The 19,940-nt window shown below is 40.7% G+C and overlaps 1 non-coding gene across 1 annotated transcript; it reads left to right on the top strand.

Moving 5' to 3' along the window:
- The first annotated feature begins 781 nt into the window (after positions 1-781).
- On the top strand, positions 782-889 carry LOC112731311 (small nucleolar RNA R71). The gene has a single exon (XR_003167095.1). It is a non-coding gene; the product is annotated as a small nucleolar RNA R71 (small nucleolar RNA).
- The last annotated feature ends 19,051 nt before the right edge of the window (positions 890-19,940 follow it).

The following is a 19,940-nucleotide window of genomic DNA, read 5'->3' as shown; positions in this document are numbered from 1 at the left end:
CCAAAGTAGAGTTCAGACCATTTAGTGTAGCATAAAGGTTATTTTCCATGGTTTGTTGTCTCCGATCAATAGATTGTAGTAAGTCATCATTAGAAGATGAGGAAGGATAAGTAATTTGAGAGGTCTGCTGTTGGGTATTTTGTGGTCTTTGGGATTGCCTCAGGTGAGGTGCTCTGTAGGGCTGGTTCTGGTTCTGTTGCCTGTTGTTATTATTATTCCACCTCTGATTTCCCTGATTGTCTCTGCCTCCTCTATTGTTGTTGTTGTCCCTCCAATTCTGGTTAGAATTGTCCTACCATCCATGGCTGTAATTGCCACCTTGATTGTACCCTTGGTTGGGGCGGTCATAGAAGTTATGAGTGGCTGCCACGGTGTTGTCTTCCTGCTGGAGCTGCGGACATTCATCAGTATAATGGCTATAATCAGCACAGATTCCACAAACTCTCTGTGGGACTAACTGTTGGCTTTACTGTGGTGGAGAAGGTTGAGCTTGTTGAACTTGTTGTTGATTCATTTGCATCTGCTTCAGCAAGTTGGTCATTTCATAGATACTCTGAGTTAGAGCAGCAGTCTCTCTGCTAGAGGATACTTCTGCAACGGCTTTTGAACGGCCTTGTTTCTGCCTATGATTCCGAGTGGATTCAGCTAAGTCACTGATCAATTGCCATGCCTCATCAATGGTCTTGTACTTTTTCATAGACCCATTGCTAGCACTTTCCAATATGGTCTTATCTTGGGGCCTCATGCCCTGTGTGACGTAACCGAGTAACACTATCTTGTCAATCATATGGTGGGGGCAATCTTCCAGAAGATTATTGAACCGCTCCCAGTATTCATAGAGAGTCTCGAATTCATCCTGAACAATCATGGAAATGTCTTTCCTCAGTTTATCAGTAACTTCAGTTGGAAAGAACTTTTCCAAAAATTCTCTTCTAAGTATATCCCAGTTGGATAAAGTTGCTACGGGTTGAGTGTAGTACCACTCTCTCGCCTTTCCCTCAAGAGAGAACGGGAAGGCTTTTAGCAAAATAGAAGTTTCATTCGCACCATCACGCCTGACAGTAGAACAGGCTGCTTGAAAATCTCTCAGGTGCTTGATAGGCTCTTGAGCAAATAAGCCATGAAACTTGGGCATCAAATTGAGCAGTGCAGTCTTTATTTCAAAGTCTGTAGCCACCGCTGGGTGATGCACTTGAAACGGTTGCATTGTAAAATCAGGGGCTCCAGCCTCCTAGATAGTAACTCTCCTAGGTGCTGCCATGTCACCTACACGTAAATCAACCGAATCAGAAGAACGGGGGCTGGTTTCTTCCTCAAACGACGTTTCAGATCCGCCCTCTGAGAGGACTAACCAACACCGAGCTTGCCTTATTGGTGAAATAGTTCTTTCAATCTCAGGATCGACTTCTGGCAAACTTGGATCAGGAAGTGAACGCGTCATCTAACGAAAGAAACAAGCAGCTCATAGTAGCAAAATAAAATAAAATGCAAATAAATAAAATCCAATAAATAACTTTAGCACTCTATTGCAACTCCTCGGCAACGGCGCCAAAAATTGACGTGGCGAAAATTGGCGAGTCAAGAATTGTTATAAGATGTGCGTTGCAAGTATAGTTCTTAACCAACCAGAAATCCGCTTATCAATTTAGAAGGGTTGTCACAAAAATTAAAATTAAAATACTGGGAGTATGAATCCCAGGTCGTCTCCCAACGAGTTGTAGAAAGGTGTGCTATTTTATTAATCAGATGTTTTCAAAAAGAGTTTGAGTTGAATAAACAGGAAATTAAATTGGAGAAATTAAGTAATTTAAATAAAAGCCTTGACTGGGAGTAGATTAGTTGGAAGCCCTATTCTTGTTGCATTACTCTCAAGATTAATTGATAATTGAAGGTTGTTCTATTTTGTCATCTTTTACTAGGTAAGGGAAAGTCAAACAAGTTGAAATGCTGTTTCTATTCACAAGTCCCAATCTGCTTACTTGGAAGGACTGGCATTAGTGACTAGAGAGTAATCCAACAATAAACCCAATTACAATTTCTCTTTTCAGCATTCCAACTCAAGGGTTCCTTTCAATCAACTCCCCATCAAGTTAGGGAACTACTCGCTCATTGTGAATGTAGAACTCATAACATAGGAAAGGGAATTAAAGAAAGACATGATAAATAAAACTCAAAGGAATAAATTAAAAATAAAAATAACTCTTGTATTAATAAATTCTAAAATAATCCAATAGTAAAATTGAGTAAATTAAAGGACATGGAAGAGTAAAGCCAAGTAAAGAAAACGAACTAGAATGACGAAGTCTTGATGAGGTAATAACTCTTCTCAATATCCCAATGCAAAGAACAATAGAAAATAAAATCCTAAGAACTATGAATGTGTAGAGAGAAAACCTAGAGGAGGAGTAAAACTAGATCTAAACTAAAAATTGTGTAGAATGAATGTTGTTGTTGGTTTCTGCATGTCCTTTAGCTCTAGTCTGCTTTTCCGGGCCGAAAACTGGGTCAAAACAGGGCCCAAAATCGCCCCCAGCGAATTCTGCAGATTATGCAGATCGCGCATGTCACGCGATCGCGTCATTCATGCGGACGCGTCATTCGGCGTTTTGCTTTGCCATGCGGGCGCATCATCCATGCCTCCGCGTCACTTGTGCTACTCCAATCGCGCCGTCGCGTGAGCCATGCGGCCGCGTCACTGCGATTTCCTCTCTTTCACGCGATCGCGTGAGCCATGCGGCCGCGTCACTTCTCGCTGGTCATCTCCTCAACTTCTTGTGTTCCTTCCATTTTTGCAAGCTTCCTTTCCAATCTCCAACTCATTCATGCCCTATAAAGCCTGAAACACTTAACACACAGATCACGACATCGAACGGAATAAAGGAGAATTAAAAAACATAATTAAAAGTCTCTAGGAAGCAGTTTTCAATCATGTAATAATTTTAGGAAGGAATTATAAATGCATGCTAATTATATGAATAAGTGGGTAAAGATCATGATAAAACCACACAATTAAACACATTATAAACCATAAAATAGTGGTTTATCAAAGGGCTATGTCAAGTCTTGGGTTGTTCATGGGAAGATGTAAGTATTTTCTGCTTGGGACCACATCGCCCTTAGCCGGAACTATAATCTTCCTGTCCTTTGCTTCCCAAGGAACACCTGCAGCAGCAACTAAATCAGATACCAATGCCAATGGAAAATTACCCCGGTCGTGAACTTGACTCATCGCTTGCTTGACAAGAAACGGAATGTTCACCGGCCTCTCCGTGAGAACACACCAAACAAGCAAGGCGAGGTCCGCCGTGAAGGACGACTTGTGGGTGCTAGGTAGCACATAGTGAGATAGGATCTGGGCCCAAGCTCTAGCTTCCACAGTGAGGAAGCGAGCGTCAATGCTTTTGGGCCTCATCTGGAGTCGACCTTGGATCCAATATGCCTTTGGCTCAGCAATGACTCAAAGGATCGAGTCCCAATCAAATCCAAACTTCTCTCGCTGACGTAAGACTTCTTAGTAGCCATCCATGTCACTTGGCACTGGTAGGACATTAAGCACTTGCTGAATAGCCTCTTCTGAAACTAAGACTTGCCTCCGTCGCATGTATACCGATTGAAGGGAGGAGAGATGGTAGTTAGTATAGAATTCCTCTACCCAAGAGAGGTTGATTTCCCTTGGTTTTCTCAAAAAAAACTCCCATCCTCGTCGTTCAATGCGGGGTAGAATACAAGGAGCAACGTTGTCCGGCGGAGCAAGTAGGTGCTCGGGATGATAGTTCCGTACAGCTATGGAAGGGAACATAAGTTCACATAAGCGGTTAGGAAACCTTGAAGAATCTTTCGCCGGCTTGCTCTTTTCCTTCTCATCAATAGGAGCGGGTGTCTTCGCCTTCTTAGTTAAGGATCTGGCTTCCAATGACGAGTGCGCCTTAGAAGTAGATCTTTGGGATGCCCTCTTTGCGGCCGGTTTCCTTGGAGCTTTCTCCTTGCCTTTCTTGGTGGCCATCCTGAGAAAGGAGGGAAAACAGGAAAATATTAAACCCAAAGAATCATTTTAATAAAAACATGCAAGTGAAGGATATTAATCATAAAGACATGGGTCACAACACTTAGCATGGGATGCAAGAGGAAGTAAAGCATGCAATGGCATGAGAGGAGTAATCTCAAGCATCCATAACAAAGAGCAAGTCATGTTCAATGAGTATCTAATTAGCAAGCAAAGTGGACGCAATGCGTATAGAAGACAACAAATAAACGAGGAGAAGCATCCAATTGAAAGTGCATTATTAAAAGAAACCAAAATGGTATTCATGCATTTTCTCGAACACTTGGTGTGTAATTATTAAGCAAAGAGTAATTATGAGATACTCAATCAATTCAAAGCCCAAAATGGAACATCAATCATCACATAAACGTCACACATTGGCAAAGATAAGAAAAAGAAATGACAAAAGATCTATTAAAGCAAATTAAGCTCAAATTCAACATCCATGGAAAAATAAGGAAAAGTGAAAAGTAAGCAAACAAAAAGCAAGAAACATCATCATGCAATTAAAAGAGAAACTAAGTAAAGCAACAAGAAGCATCTAACTAGAAGAAAGAATGCAAAGAAAATGAAAGAAAAGAAATGGAAGAAGTGAAACCTTGAGAAGTATAAGAGAACAAGGTTGAGTTTTCTTTTGTGAAGATGAGAAAGAAATAAGAGAGATGTAGTACCACCGGAAAAGGTGATTGTCGCCGGTGAGTGGCCGGAGACGGTGGTGGTGGATTGTGGAAGAAGGAGGAGAGAAGGAGGTATGATGGAGGAAGAAGAAAAAAGAATTAAGAAAGAAAAGGGGTTGAGAAAGGGGAAACAGAACAAGGCGCGAAGTTATAAAACTGATTCACGCAACCGGCGCGTGCGCGCACAGCGCGCTGGTGCGTCGATGAGAGTGTTAGCAAAGGACGCGTGCGCGTCAGTGGTGCACACGCGCGAGGGGAGTTGTGCCTCTGGCACAGAAGTGGCACAAATTTGGCATAAGTCTCTGGTTTTTGGACCAGAGTTGGTGAGTGGCGCAGGCGCGCAGACTCACACCTTGCGCGGACGCGTGCTTGAGAGATTTTGCGACTGGTGCGGACGCGTTAGTTTTGGCACAAGGTTGGCCCAAGTGTGGCACAACTCTCTGGTTTTGTACCAGGGAGTCCAGATATCGCCATCGGCGTGCGCGCGCACAGTACGCTTGCGCATCGATGGTTAAATTGCAATGGTGTGCACAGGCGGCAAGTACGCAGACGCGTGAGTGCCTGGCATGATTTGGGCATGAAATGGGCATAACTCTCGGGTATTTGGCCCAAGAGGTGGAATTGCACCACCGGCGCACGCGCGCACAGTGCGCTGGCGCGTCGGTGCCCATTTTTTCATTTTTCTATCTTTTCTTTTTTTTTTTCAACATAACAAGATCTATTCTAATACATACTTGGTAGGTGCTTAAGCTAGTAGTCAAAGAGAATGCTTCACAATGTCATGCACAATCCAAAACATAGCATTCTCCCTACTTCAACAATTCATCCATACCAAAATGAGAAAAACTACATTAACATCCTATCTATTCAACAAGAAGAATAAAACTAGCATTCCGATGCAATCAATTAATCATCAAGAAATCACAAAATTCACAAGAATTTAAGGTTACAAACAAGATGGTATAAACAAGGAAGATCTTACCACGGTGGGGTGCCTCCTACCAAGCACTTTTCTTTAACATCCTTAAGTTGGACGGTCCTTTTCTTAAGCTTCCTCTCTCCTTGGTGCATCCTCAGATAGGTACACCTCTAGCTCTTTTGGGGGCTTGTAACCATGATACTTCTTCACTCTATGTCTATTCACTTTGAAAGTTGCTTCATGACAGGCTCCCAAGGGTGTATTGGTAAAGATTTTCTCTAATAAAACCACGTTGCAAGTATAGCTCTACCAACAACAATCCTTGGGGGTCAAATTTAGAGAGGGATTTGGTTGTCAAAAGTTCAACCCCAATAGAAATAACCGAAGTATTCAAACCTCGGGTCGTCTCACAAGGAATGGGCAAACATGTGCTTCAACATTGGTTAGAAATCCGGGGTTGTGAGTTATGAGCATGAAAATAAATGGGAATCTTAACAAGCAAGTAATCTTAAATTGTAACAAACTAATTCAACTATCTAAGAAAAACATGAGCAATTCCAATGAACAAGCAACATTCCACTTAATTCTATTATAAACCGAGCAAGTAACTGTAACTAAAGCAAATAATTTGGGAAAATTGGTTTTCAAATATGAATAATAAAAGCAACTCTTGGCTAGGCATGGGAATTGGGGTCACGATCCTTGTCTAACAACCGTATCTTGACAATTATGAGGAACCAATTGTGGCACAACTCTCTGGTTTTTGTAGCAGAGAGTCCACATATCTCCCACGGCGCGCGCGCGCACCGTGCGCTGGCGCGTCGATGGTTGAATTGCAAGGGTGCGCGCAGGCAGCATGTACGCGAACGCGTCGGTGCCTGGCGCGAGTTGGGCACAAAGTGGGCATGACTCTCGGGTATTTGGCCCAAGAGTGGAATTTCGCCGCTGGCGCGCGCGCACTGTACGCTGGCGCGTCGGTGCCCTTCTTCAAAGAAATATTTTTGTTTTCTTTATCTTTTTCACATCCTATCTATATGAACATTCTACCTATCCAACAAAAGCAACAAAGCTAGCATTCCTATGCACTCAATCAGTCATCAAAAGATCACAAAATTCACAAGAAACTAAAGATACGAACAAGATGGTATAAACAAGCAAGATCTTACCACGGTGGGGTGCCTCCCACCAAGCACTTTTCTTTAACGTCCTTAAGTTGGACGGTCCTTTTCTTAAGCTTCCTCTCTCCTTGGTGCATCCTCCAATATGTACACCTCTAGCTCTCTTGGGGGCTTACAACCATGATACTTCTTCACTCTATGTCCATTCACTTTGAAAGTTGCTTCACTCTTGGGATCAAACAATTCCACCACTCCGTAGGGCTTCATCTCCTTCACCTTGAAAGGTCCTTCCCATCTAGAACGGAGCTTGCCAGGCATAAATCGGAGCTTTGAGTTGTAGAGGAGGACCTCATCACCTTCTTGAAAGTTCTTCTTCTAGATGTGATGGTCATGAAATGCCTTAGTCTTTTCCTTGTAAATTCGGGCATTCTCATATGAATCGTTCCTCAAACACTCAAGCTCTTCTAGTTGTAACTTCCTAGCTTTACCCGCCTTGGCTAAATCCATGTTGCACTGCTTTACCGCCTAATAGGCTCGATGCTCAATCTCCACTGGAAGGTGGCACGCCTTACCGTAGACGATCCGGAAAGGACTCATCCCTATCGGAGTCTCGTAGGCCGTTCTATACGCCCATAGTGCATCTCCTAACCGGAGGCTCCAATCCTTTCTTTGTGGATTGACCACTTTCTCCAATGCTTCTACCTTCCTGTTACAAAAGTGGGATCCTTGGTAACTCACGATTGCTCGTGGCGACCCATAACGGCATACAATGTGATTCCTAATGAAAGAAACAACGGCATTGGCGTCGTCAAGGTGGGTAGGTACGGCCTCTACCCACTTTGACAGGTAGTCAACTGCTAACAGAATATACAGATACACACTAGAGTTGGGAAACAGTCCCATAAAGTCAATGCCCCATACATCAAATATCTCACTGAACAACATAGGTTGCTGAGGCATTTCATCCCTTTGGGATGCGTTTCCTGACTTCTGACACTGATGGCAAGACACACATAACCGGTTAGCATCCTTGAATAAGGTTGGCCACCAGAATCCACAATCCAACACTTTTTTAGCGGTCCTTTGTGGGCCAAAGTGGCCACCACATTCGGACGAATGACAAGCTTCAAGAATTGGTTGGAATTCAGACTCCGGGACACATCTTCGAATTACTTGGTCTACGCCCCTCTTCCACAAGTGAGGGTCATCCCAAATATAGTATTTGGAATCACTCCTCAACTTGTCCCTTTGGTTTTTCGAAAAGTTGGGAGGGAAGATTCTTGCAACCAAGTAGTTCGCCATTGGGGAAAACCAAGAAAAGCTATCCGACACAGCATGCAAACTATCCAATGGGAATGAGTCATTGATCGGAAATGGATCAAATTTTAAATTCTCAATGTGGCTTAAATGATCCGTAACCAGGTTTTGAAATCCACTCCGGTCCCTAATCTCAATGTCGAATTCATGCAAAAGCAAGATCCAACGTATGAGTCTAGGCTTTGACTCATTCTTTGTCAACAAGTACTTTAAAGCTGCATGATCCGTGTATACCACTATCTTTGACCCTAGCAAATAAGATCTGAATTTATCTAAAGCATGAACAATAGCTAAGAGTTCTTTTTCAGTAGTGGTATAGTTGGATTGTGCTGCATCTAGTGTCTTACAAGAGTAAGCAATGACATAAGGGATTTTACCATCATGCTGTGCAAGCGCGGCACCTATAGCATGGTTTGACGCATCGCACATTATCTCAAATGGCAACGTCCAGTTGGGGCCTCGCACAATTGGTTCCATGGTAAGAACTCTCCTTAGCTCTTCAAAAGCTTTCACACATTCACTATCAAACTCAAAATCCACATCTTTTTGGAGTAGGCGCGACAACGGCAAAGCAATCTTGCTGAAATCCTTGATAAAGCACCTATAAAATCCTGCATGTCCCAAAAACGAGCGGACCTCCCTCACAGATGAGGGGTGAGGTAAAGTGGTGATAACATCGACCTTGGCCGGGTCTACAGAAATGCCTTCATGAGATACTACATGTCCTAACACTATGCCTTGTCGTACCATGAAGTGACATTTTTCAAAATTTAAGACAAGGTTAGTGTCAACACATCTAGCTAAGACCTTGGCCAAGTTCTCCAGACAACAATCAAATGAAGTACCGTAAACGCTGAAATCATCCATAAACACTTCCAGATAATTCTCCATTAGATCGGAGAAAACACTCGTCATGCACCGCTAAAAGGTAGCGGGTGCGTTACATAGTCCAAATGGCATCCTTTTTATAGGCAAAGGTGCCAAACGGACAAGTAAACGTGGTCTTCTCCTGATCTTCAGGAGCAATATGTATCTGGAAGTAGCCAGTAAATCCATCAAGAAAGCAATAGTGAGATTTACCTGCCAAGCGGTCTAGCATCTGATCGATGAAGGGTAAGGAGTAATGGTCCTTCCGTGTGGCGGTGTTTAGTCTTCTGTAGTCAATACATACTCGCCACGCATTTTGTACTCTTTTAATGACCATTTCACCGTCGTCCTTCTTGACTGTTGTGATGCCCAAATTCTTGGGGATAACCTGAACTGGGCTCACCCACTCACTATCTGATATTGGGTATATGATACCCGCATCCAGTAATCTGGTGACCTCTTTCTTCACTACATCGAGGATGGTCGAGTTGAGCCTCCTTTGTGGTTGCCTAACCGGCCTAGCTCCATCTTGGAGAAATATCCGATGCATGCAATTGCGGGGGTCAATTCCCACAATATCCGCTAGGCTCCATCCTATTGCTTTCTTGTACTTTCTTAGAACATCTAGGAGCTTTTCTTCTTCTTCACTTGAAAGCTCACTAGCAATAATGACCGGAAACTTTTGGTTGTCCTCTAAGAAAGCATACTTCAAATGAGATGGAAGGAGCTTCAGTTCACTTTTTGCCTCAAGCTGAGGTTCCTTTTCATCAAGCTCATGGAGTTCATTCTTTACAACTTTTTCATGTTTATCCTCTTGGTCATCCGTCTCCTCAAAAATAGGGTAGCACAACTTGTCATGGTCTTCTTCTTGTACTTCCGCTATCACTTCATCAATCACATCACATCGGAGCACGGAATGTTCTTCGGGAGGATGTTTCATGGCTTTCTCTAAATTGAACTGGATAGTCTTGTCTCCAACCTCAAAGGAATATGTGCTGGTGAAGGCATCTAACTTTAATTTGGAGGTCTTGAGGAAGGGTCTACCAAGTAGAACGTAGGATGAGCTTCTATTTTCCGTTGGAGGTATTTCAAGGATGTAAAAGTCAATCGGAAAAACCAAATCCTTGATCGCTACAAGTACATCTTCCGCTATTTCCATAACTGTGATCACACTTTTATCGGCTAAGACAAACTTCGCCGTCGACTTCTATAATGGAGCTAAATTCAACCGCACATAGATAGAAAGTGGCATGATGCTTACACAAGCTCCCAAGTCACACATACAATAATGAAAAGTGCGTCCACCAATACAACAAGACACTAAGCAAGGTCCAGGGTCACCACATTTCTTTGGAATAGGTTCCATCAAGGAAGAAATTGAACTACCCAAGGATAATGTCTCCAATTCTCCTATCCTATCTTTGTGTGTACACAAGTCTTTTAAAAATTTTGCATATTTTGGAATTTGTTGAATAGCATCAAGAAGGGGTATGGTTACCTCAACCTTCTTGAACACTTGAAGCATGTTCAAATCAAATTTTGGCGTTTTCTTTGCCTTCTTCACCATGGAAGGGAATGAAATAGGAATGGACTCATCCACTAAAGCTTTCCTCTTGGGTTCCTTGAGGTTTACTCCTTCTTCCTCATGCCTTTTATCTACAACCTCCTCTTCATGTGTAGCTTCAACAACCATTTCTTCCTCATGAATGTCTCCCATGACCCTTGGAGGTATCTCCTCTAATGTAGTTCCCGACCGTAGAGTGATCGCGTTGAGACCGCTCTTTGGGTTTGGTTGGGGTTGGGATGGAAGGTTAGAAGAACTTGAGGGTTGGTTGGTGTTGTTGTTGGGAGTTGGTGGTTGGTGGTTGGTTGGGCATGGTCATCTTTGAAAGCATGTTGGTGAGATTAGCCAATTGAGCGCCCAAGGCATCGAATTGAGCCTTGTTGCTCTCATCTCGCTTCTCCATGGCGGCTCTAAGCTCATCAACTTGATTGTTAGAAGATGGAAGGGTTTGGTTTTGGTTTTGTTGTCTATGGTGTGGTGCTTGGTACTTGGTGTAGTTGTTTTGGTTTTGGTTAGAGTGGCCTTGGTTGGCTTGGTAGTTGGTATTATTATGGTGGTATTGGGATGAAGATTGGTTATTGTTGTGGTGAGAAGAAGAGTTGTTCCATCTTTGGTTTTGATTGCTTCCTTGTGCATTATCCCTCCACTCTTGATGTTGATTACCACCTTGATGGTAATTGTTTTGGCCTTGAGAAGGGTAAGGTGGACGGTCGTTGTAATTCACATTGGCTACTACAAGAGCATGTTCCTCTTGAATTTGATGGCATTGATTGGTGTAATGAGTGGTGCTAGAGCACAAACCACAAATCCTAGGAGGACCTTCAAGTTGAGCAATCGGAGGTGGGGCTTGGACGGCTTGGATGGAGTAGTATTCCTTTTGGCCTTTTGTATTTGGGTAAGGATGGTAGTCATATCTTCAAGTGCTTTGGTTAGACTTGATTCGGAAGGGGATGGTTCTACCACACCCTTGAGAGGATTACTTCTCACCCTTGTGTGTTGTGTAGCTTTGGCAACATCCTTTATCAAATTCCAAGCTTCTCCCTCTGTCTTATTTTTCGAAAGGAAACCACCGCTAGAAGCGGTAAGCAATCTTCTATCTTCCACACAAAGACCTCCGGTGAAGTAGCTAATGAGCAAGTGAGTGTTCATTCCATGATGCGAACAAGATTCCAATAGCCTCTTGAACCGAGACCAATACTCATACAAACTCTCTTGGTCTCTTTGCATTATGCCCGAAATCTTTTTCCGGATGTAGTCGGTCTTCTCCGGTGGGAAGAACTTATCTAGAAACTCTCTTCTCAAGAAATCCCAATTAATCACAATCTCATCCGGTAGCGAATAAAATCATGTCTTTGCTTGCCCTTCAAGAGAGAAATGGAAGGCAAAAACCATGATAACCACCTCATCGGCTCCATGCCTTCGAGCCGTAGAACAAGCAACTTGAAAATCTCTTAGATGTCGAATGGGGTCTTGACCCGGCAACCCATGATATTTAGGAAGTAAATGTATCAAGCTACTCTTCAATTCAAAGTTTGGATCAAGGTTAGGATACCTTAATTGCTTGCAACGGTTGAAGTATGATATTCAGAGCTCCTTGCTCATGCAAAGTGATCCGTCGTGGCTCCACCATGTGTGGCTCACCTGTAGGATGTAAAGATGTATTATTAGTGCCAACAGAAGAATTGGAAGTAGCGGACTCCAAGTCACTCTCGGTACCGCCTAGTGATTCGGTATGTTCCTCAAGAGAGGCCGAAGTACTAGCCGTATAATCCAACCGCCGTCTAGCTTGCCGAGTATGTAACAAAGTTTTTTCAATCTTGGGATCAAAATCGGCTAAGCTAGAATTCGGTTGAGACCGAGTCATCAAACTTGAGAGTCATAGCACAAATGTAAAAGAAATCTAAAGTATGGCTAAGTATTGAAAGCAATTAAAATATCTACAATATTCGCATATTCACATAACCAATATCAAGGCATATGTTGCAACCATTCCCCGGCAACGGCGCCAAAAATTTGATGCTACTCCAAGGGCGTATTGGTAAAGATTTTCCTCAATAAAATTGCGTTGCAAGTATAGCTCTACCAACAACAATCCTCGGGTATCAAATTTAGAAGAGGGATTTGGTTGTCATAAGTTCAACCCCAATAGAAATAACCGAAGTATTCAAACCTCGGGTCGTCTCACAAGGAATGGGAAAACATGTGCTTCAACATTGGTTAGAAATCCGGGGTTGTGAGTTATGAGCAAGAAAATAAATGGGAATCTTAACAAGCAAGTAATCTTAAATTGTAAGAAACTAATTCAATTAACTAAGCAAAACATGAGCAATTCCAATGAACAAGTAACATCCCGCATAATTCTATTCTAAACCAAACAAGTAACTATAACTAAGACAAGTAATTGAGAATTTTGGTTTTCAAATATGAATAATAAAAGCAACTCTTGGCTAGGCATGGGAATTGGGGTCACCATCCTTGTCTAATAACCATATCTTGACAATTATGAGGAACCAAACTCATTAAGTCTACTTCTATACTTGAAGTCCATCAAATGGTTTGGTCAACATCAACCCATAAGTTCTAACCTCACTATTAATTAACTTAATAGAAGGTTAGCGTCAATGGTTATCAAATTGACCACTAAGGGCTCCCAAATCATTAAATCCATTAGACCTAATGACTCAAGTTTACCCAATTCCCTTGGCCTAGGCCAAGAGTGAAGAGAACAACTCCATAATCAAAGTAACCATTTCATCAAACACATGGAAAGCATTAACAAAAGACATGTTCAAAATAGCAATTAAATTGAAATCAACAAGTACCCACTAGCAATTATCAACATACAATCATCCAAACAACAGAATTAAACATAGAAATCATCAATGTAACATCAACAAGTCAAGATTCACAACATTCATGAAATGCGTGTAAAATGACAATTGACAAGAATTCATAAAACTATCACAAGATCTAAGTAAAATTATACTAAGGAATTCAAATTGAACAATTAAAACTAGTAATTAACAAGATCCAATTCACAATTCAACAAGGGAAGATTAAATTAAAACTAGATCTAGAGAGGAACAAGGGTTTCTCTCTCTAGAAGAACAAAGAACCAAAAACTAGCTAAAATTGTGTCTTAGTGTAAAATGATTGATCCCCCCTTTCCCCCTAGCATCCTTGCGTCTTTTCCATGCAGAAACAGCTTGAAATTGGGCCTGATAAGCCTCAGAAATTGCCAGGCACAATTTCCTTTAATGAGGTCACGTGCAGCTCCCCACGCGTGCGCGCCGATTGCTTTCGTGATCCATGCGTGCACGCCAAGTGCGCGTGCGCGTCGATAGGAATCTTCTGATCCGCGCGAATGCATCTATCCTTGCGCACCGCTTCCAGCCAACCTCATCCACGCATGCACGTGGAGTGCGTAGGCGCGCGAATGCAGCTTTTTCCAAAATTTCAATTCTTCATGTTCCTCCCTTTTGTACATGCTTTCTTCCTCTCTTCTAGGCCATTCCTACCCTATAATTCCTGAAATCACTCAACAAATACATCACAGCATCGAATGGCAATAGAAGAGGATTAAAATATGGCAATTTTAAGGCAAAATAAGCATGTTTTTCATTACGGAGCAATATTATGAAGTGAACACAAAACCATGCATCCCTTGTCAATAAATGTGAGAAATATTGACAAAACCCCCCAGATTCTACACAATATAAACCACAAAATTGGGGTTTATCAGGGGCTTGTGAGTAAGGTGGTTCAAAACCATGTTGAGGGGATGGTTCATAGGCATGTGGTGGTGGTTGTTGACAATCACAATAAGGGTCACCACATCCATTAGATTGATATGTATTTGGATGGGAATTATACCTATAAGAGACCGGAGGAGGTTGTTGCCAAGAAGGGTGATCAATCCCTTGAGGTTCCCTCTATCCTTGATTGCTCCATCCTTGATGCATATTGTCATTATAGTTTCCATTCCCTACAACATAATTTGAGCCAAACTCATAGCCAAAGGGGTGAGAATTCATAGTAACAAGAGAAAATAAATATAAATACTAGTAAGAACCAATAAAAACTAACTCTTAAAACAAGCAAAAACTAGCAAAGAAGCATATTAACATATATACAATAGCCAATAACACAACACTATTGCAACTCCCCAGCAACGGCGTCATTTTGACGAGTGAATTCCTTGTGATGGTATAGAATTTCCTCAAATAAATAAAATCTCATTGCAAGTATAGTTCTACACCAACAAACAATCCTCCCAATCAAAAAATTTGGTTGTCACAAGTACAAACCCCAAATGAATTTATAACCGAAGTATTTAGACTCTGGGTCGTCTCACAAGGAATTACAATGAAGTGTTTAATTATTGGCTATGAAGATGTGGGGGGTTTGATTTGGTAATTAGCAAGAAAATAGATGGCAAGGAAAGTAAATGAACAATTAACTAATAAAAGAAATGAAAAGACCTCTTGGCTAGACATAGGTAATCGAGATCACCATCCTTGTCAACAAATCATATATAGACAATTATGAGAGGCCAACCTATTAAGTCTACTTCCAAGAGCCTTAAGTACATAATATCTACTCCTAGGCTTGAAGTACGTCAAATAGGCTTGATCCCATCAACCCATAAGTCCCAACCTATCTACTAATTAGATTAGTAGTGGGTTGGTGTCAATGGATATCAAATTGATCACCAAGGGTTCTCAAATCACCAAATCAATGAGACCCAATGACTCAAGGTCACTCAATTCCCTTAGCCTAGGCCAAGAGTAAAGAAAATTTTGTCTTTTGGGTCAGAGTCTTTTATATTCTTTTCAAAAATTTTTCAAAAATATTATTTTTCTTTATTAGTTTTTAGTTTTTCTTGTTCTGTTTCTTTTCTTGTTTTTCGTGTGCCTTTTCAAAACATTAGTTTTCAAAAAAAAAAAATTTCTTAGTTATTAAAAATACTTCTTCAAAACAAGTGTTACATTTACTGCCCAATTGGCTAGAGCGTTAGTCTATGTTCTTGGTAATTGGGTATATTCTTTTCAAAATCTTCTTTTTTGCAAAAATAATTCTTCTATTAAATCTTGTGTCAAACTTTAAGTTTCGTGTTTTCTTGTTGATTTTTCTTGGGTTTTCAAAAATTTTAGTTTGGTTTTCTAAAAATTTTAAGTTTGGTGTTCTATCTTCATGTTCTTTTTCCTCTTGTGAGTCTTCAAGGTGTTCTTGACTTTTCCTTGTGTCTTGATCTTAAAATTTTTAAGTTTGGTGTTCCTTGGTGTTTTCCCTCCAAAATTTTCGAAAACAAGGAGTATTAGATCTAAAAATTTTAAATCTTGTGCTATTTTATTGTTTTTCTCTCTCCTTATCAAATTCAAAAAAATATCTTTTCTCTCCATTTTAAAGCAAATTTTTGAAAATTGCTCTTAAAATTCAGATTTTTTATTTCAAAATTTAAAACCTTTTTCAAAAATCATATCTTTTTCAAAACTTCTTAAACCACTATTTTCATTTTTTGAAAATCGTCACCCATTTTTATTTATTTTATTTTAATTTATTTATTTTTGAAATAAATAAATAAATAAATAAATAAATAAATAAATAAATAAAATTTTTACATCATCTCCCTTTCTCCATCATGGATCTAAGTAGAAATGAATAATCCAGAAGGACTCTAGGGTCATATGCTAACCCCACTACTGCTTCATATGGGAGTAGTATCAGTATACCCTCCATTGGAGTCAGTAGTTTTGAGTTGAATCCTCAGCTCATTATCATGGTGCAACAAAGTTGCCAGTATTCTGATCTTCCACAGGAAGAACCTACAGAGTTTCTGGCACAGTTTTTACAAATTGCTGACACAGTACATGATAAGGAAGTAGATCAGGATGTCTACAGATTATTACTGTTCCCATTTGCTGTAAAAGACCAAGCTAAGAGGTGGTTAAATAACCAACCTAAGGCTAGCATAAAGACATGGACACAGCTGACAGAAAAATTCTTGAATCAATACTTTTCTCCAAAACGGATGACACAGCTAAGGCTGGACATCCAAGGCTTTAAACAAGGAGATAATGAATCTCTTTATGATGCCTGGGAGAGATACAGAGAGATGCTAAGAAAATGCCCCTCTGAAATGTTTTCAGAGTGGGTTCAGTTAGACATCTTCTATTATGGGCTTACAGAAAGAGCTCAGATCTTTGCTGATGGCTCCATTAAATACCCATCAGGCGTGATTGAGGACATGATTGTCAGAGTTGGGCCATTCGCCTTTCCCACTGACTTTGTAATGCTGGAAATGGAGGAGCACAAGAGTGCTACTCTCATTCTAGGAAGACCTTTCCTAGCAACTGGACAAACTCTCATTGATGTCCAAAAGGGGGAAGTCACCCTGAGAGTCAATGAGGATGAGTTTAAGTTGAATGCTGTCAATGCCATGCAGCATCCAGACACACCAAAAGACTGCATGAAAGTTGATCTTATTGACTCTTTGGTAGAGGAGATCAACATGGCTGAGAGTCTCGAATCAGAGTTGGAAGATATCTTTAAAGATGTTCCGCCTGATCTAGAGGATTCAGAGGAATTAAAAGAGTCTCTAAAATTTCCTCAGGAAGAGGAAAAACCTCCTAAACCCGAGCTCAAACCATTACCACCATCCCTGAAATATGCATTTCTGGGAGAAGGTGATACTTTTTCAGTGATCATAAGCTCTGCTTTAAATCCACAAGAAGAGGGAGCACTAATTCAAGTGCTAAGGACACACAAGATAGCTCTTGGGTGGTCCATAAGTGACCTTAAGGGCATAAGCCCAGCTAGATGCATGCACAAGATCTTATTGGAGGATAATGCTAAGCCAGTGGGTCAACCACAGAGGCGGCTAAATCCAGCCATGAAGGAAGTGGTGCAGAAAGAGGTCACCAAATTACTGGAGGCTGGGATTATTTATCCTATTTCTGATAGCCCCTGGGTGAGCCCTGTCCAAGTTGTCCCCAAAAAGGGAGGCATGACAGTGGTTCATAATGAAAAAAATGACCTGGTTCCTACAAGAACAGTTACAGGGTGGCGCATGTGTATTGACTACAGAAGGCTCAATACAGCCACCAGGAAGGATCATTTTCCTTTACCATTCATAGACCAGATGCTAGAGAGACTAGCAGGTCATGATTATTACTGCTTTTTGGACGGCTATTCAGGCTACAACCAAATTGCAGTAGATCCCCAGGATCAAGAGAAAACAGCATTCACATGTCCATCTGGAGTATTTGCTTACAGAAGGATGCCATTTGGGCTGTGTAATGCACCTGCAACCTTTCAGAGATGCATGCTCTCTATTTTCTCTGATATGGTGGAAAAATTTCTGGAAGTCTTCATGGATGACTTCTCAGTATATGGAGACTCATTCAGCTCCTGTCTTGATCACCTGACACTGGTTTTGAAAAGATGCCAAGAGACCAACCTGATTTTAAACTGGGAAAAATGTCACTTTATGGTGACTGAAGGGATTGTCCTTGGGCATAAAATTTCAAACAGGGGAATAGAGGGATTGTCCCCTCTCTGGTTTGCCATGCACGCGCACGCGTGATATACGCGTACGCGTGGAAGCTCTTCCTTCACTACACTTCTTTTCTCCTCTTCTTTCCATTTCTTTCCTTCTTCTTTCTTCTTCCCTTCTCCTACTCATCATCCAACACTATCAAACACCATCCATAACCATTTCTTTTAGTTAGTTAGTTACTTGTTTAATTAGTTTAATTTTTCATTTAATTTTCTATTTTTCATTATAAGTGTTAGATTACTAATTTTGCTGCTAATTCTTGCTGCCTATTATTAACTGAATGCTATTTTAGTATAATTGTTTTCATTTTTCATTGTTGGATTTCTTTGTTGAGGTTACAATTTGTTACTTGGTTTTGATTTTTCGTGTTTAACATTCGTGAACACCAAGTACCTGTTACATTGCCTTTAAGCTTCTTAACTCTTTTGAATTGCATGTTTTGGCCACCATGCATTCATCATCCATCGCTAGGCAATTGTATATTATCATTGCATTTTTTTAGGTGATGCTTGTTTGTGATTTACCTTTATTGACATCACCTATTTCATGCATTGAAATTTTTGAATTGTGAAGTTGGATCGAAAGCTTACCTAGTGACATATTTTTTAGCTTTGTAAAGCTTTGTGGACCATGCTTGCTATGTGATTGATTTTCACTTCTGTCTTCTTTTTCCTAAGTTCTATAGCATCCATGTGTTTCACTTCTATGTCACTTAGGTGTTGCAACAACGTCAATATGTGTCATTGATTGTTTTGTGAGTTTCATATACCATTTTGTTCACTAAGTTTACTTGCACATCGATCAATATCCATTCATTATCCAATTCATAATTGCTTGATTGTTGTCGTACCTCCCTTCGTAGTTCCCGTTCTGCTTCCCATTGTCGTTTAGCTTCTAGTTCAAGTTGCTCTGGTCGTCCACGGTGACCATGGACTAATCCTAGTATCTCTGTTGGATGTGAAGGTTCTTCATCTTCTGGTGGATGGACCTCTAATTGGATCCGCCTTGGTTGGGGATTTTCCGGAGTTCCTTCTCCGTGGGAAATGTGCGCTCTTTCCTGAGGAGGAGGTATTGCGAATGTGAGGTCATCACGATGGGGCTCCGGTTCCGATTCAGATGTTGTGTGACTGTCTTCATATTGGTCCTCCACCATTATCAAGGGTTGAATTCCAAGTCCCAGGCTACAGCGCCAATGTTCCGAGGGTTATCTGAAACAATGATTTGGGCCTAAACGTGAGGTTCAGACTCTGTATAAGGCAGTGTCCGACTTGTTCTTGCATTGAAGTGCTGCCATCCGAGTTCCTTGTGAGGAGGTGGGGGTGGTACCTGCAAGAGACTCCAATGCTTAAGTTAGCAAGGGCTTTAGACAGGCTTTTAGTAGATTAGAACGTGTATATACCTGAGGAGTGTCAGTGTATTTATAGTAAAGTCGATAACCACCTTTTAGAGTAATTCCACCTTTGTTGGTAGATGACTGTTGCTTTTATCTTAGGAGTTTGTTAAAGCCTATCTTTTAGTAGAAATAGAGATAGTAGAAGAGATTCAGAAAAACAATTACTTATTTAGGTAAGCAAAGCGGGCCCCTCTTATCGTATTCGACCTCTTAAAGAGGTTGGATAAATGGTAGAGACCATCTTATTTGGCTAGGCCTTTTCGTCCATATTGGACCTAACTTTTGTCTTTTTAGGTCAAAGTATATATATATATATATATATATATATATATATATATATATATATATATATATATATATATATATATATATATATATATATACTTTGATAATTATAGTACCTTAATAAATATATTGCTAAAATTAATTAATATAATAGTTTTTACTATTTAACAATATTTTTAAATTTAAAAAAATTAATATAA

Source organism: Arachis hypogaea, chromosome 12 (assembly GCF_003086295.3).
Source record: "Arachis hypogaea cultivar Tifrunner chromosome 12, arahy.Tifrunner.gnm2.J5K5, whole genome shotgun sequence".
Classification (NCBI taxonomy): Eukaryota; Viridiplantae; Streptophyta; class Magnoliopsida; order Fabales; family Fabaceae; genus Arachis; species Arachis hypogaea.
Note: the sequence above shows the minus strand (reverse complement) of the source record. Positions and strands in the feature narration are given on the sequence as shown.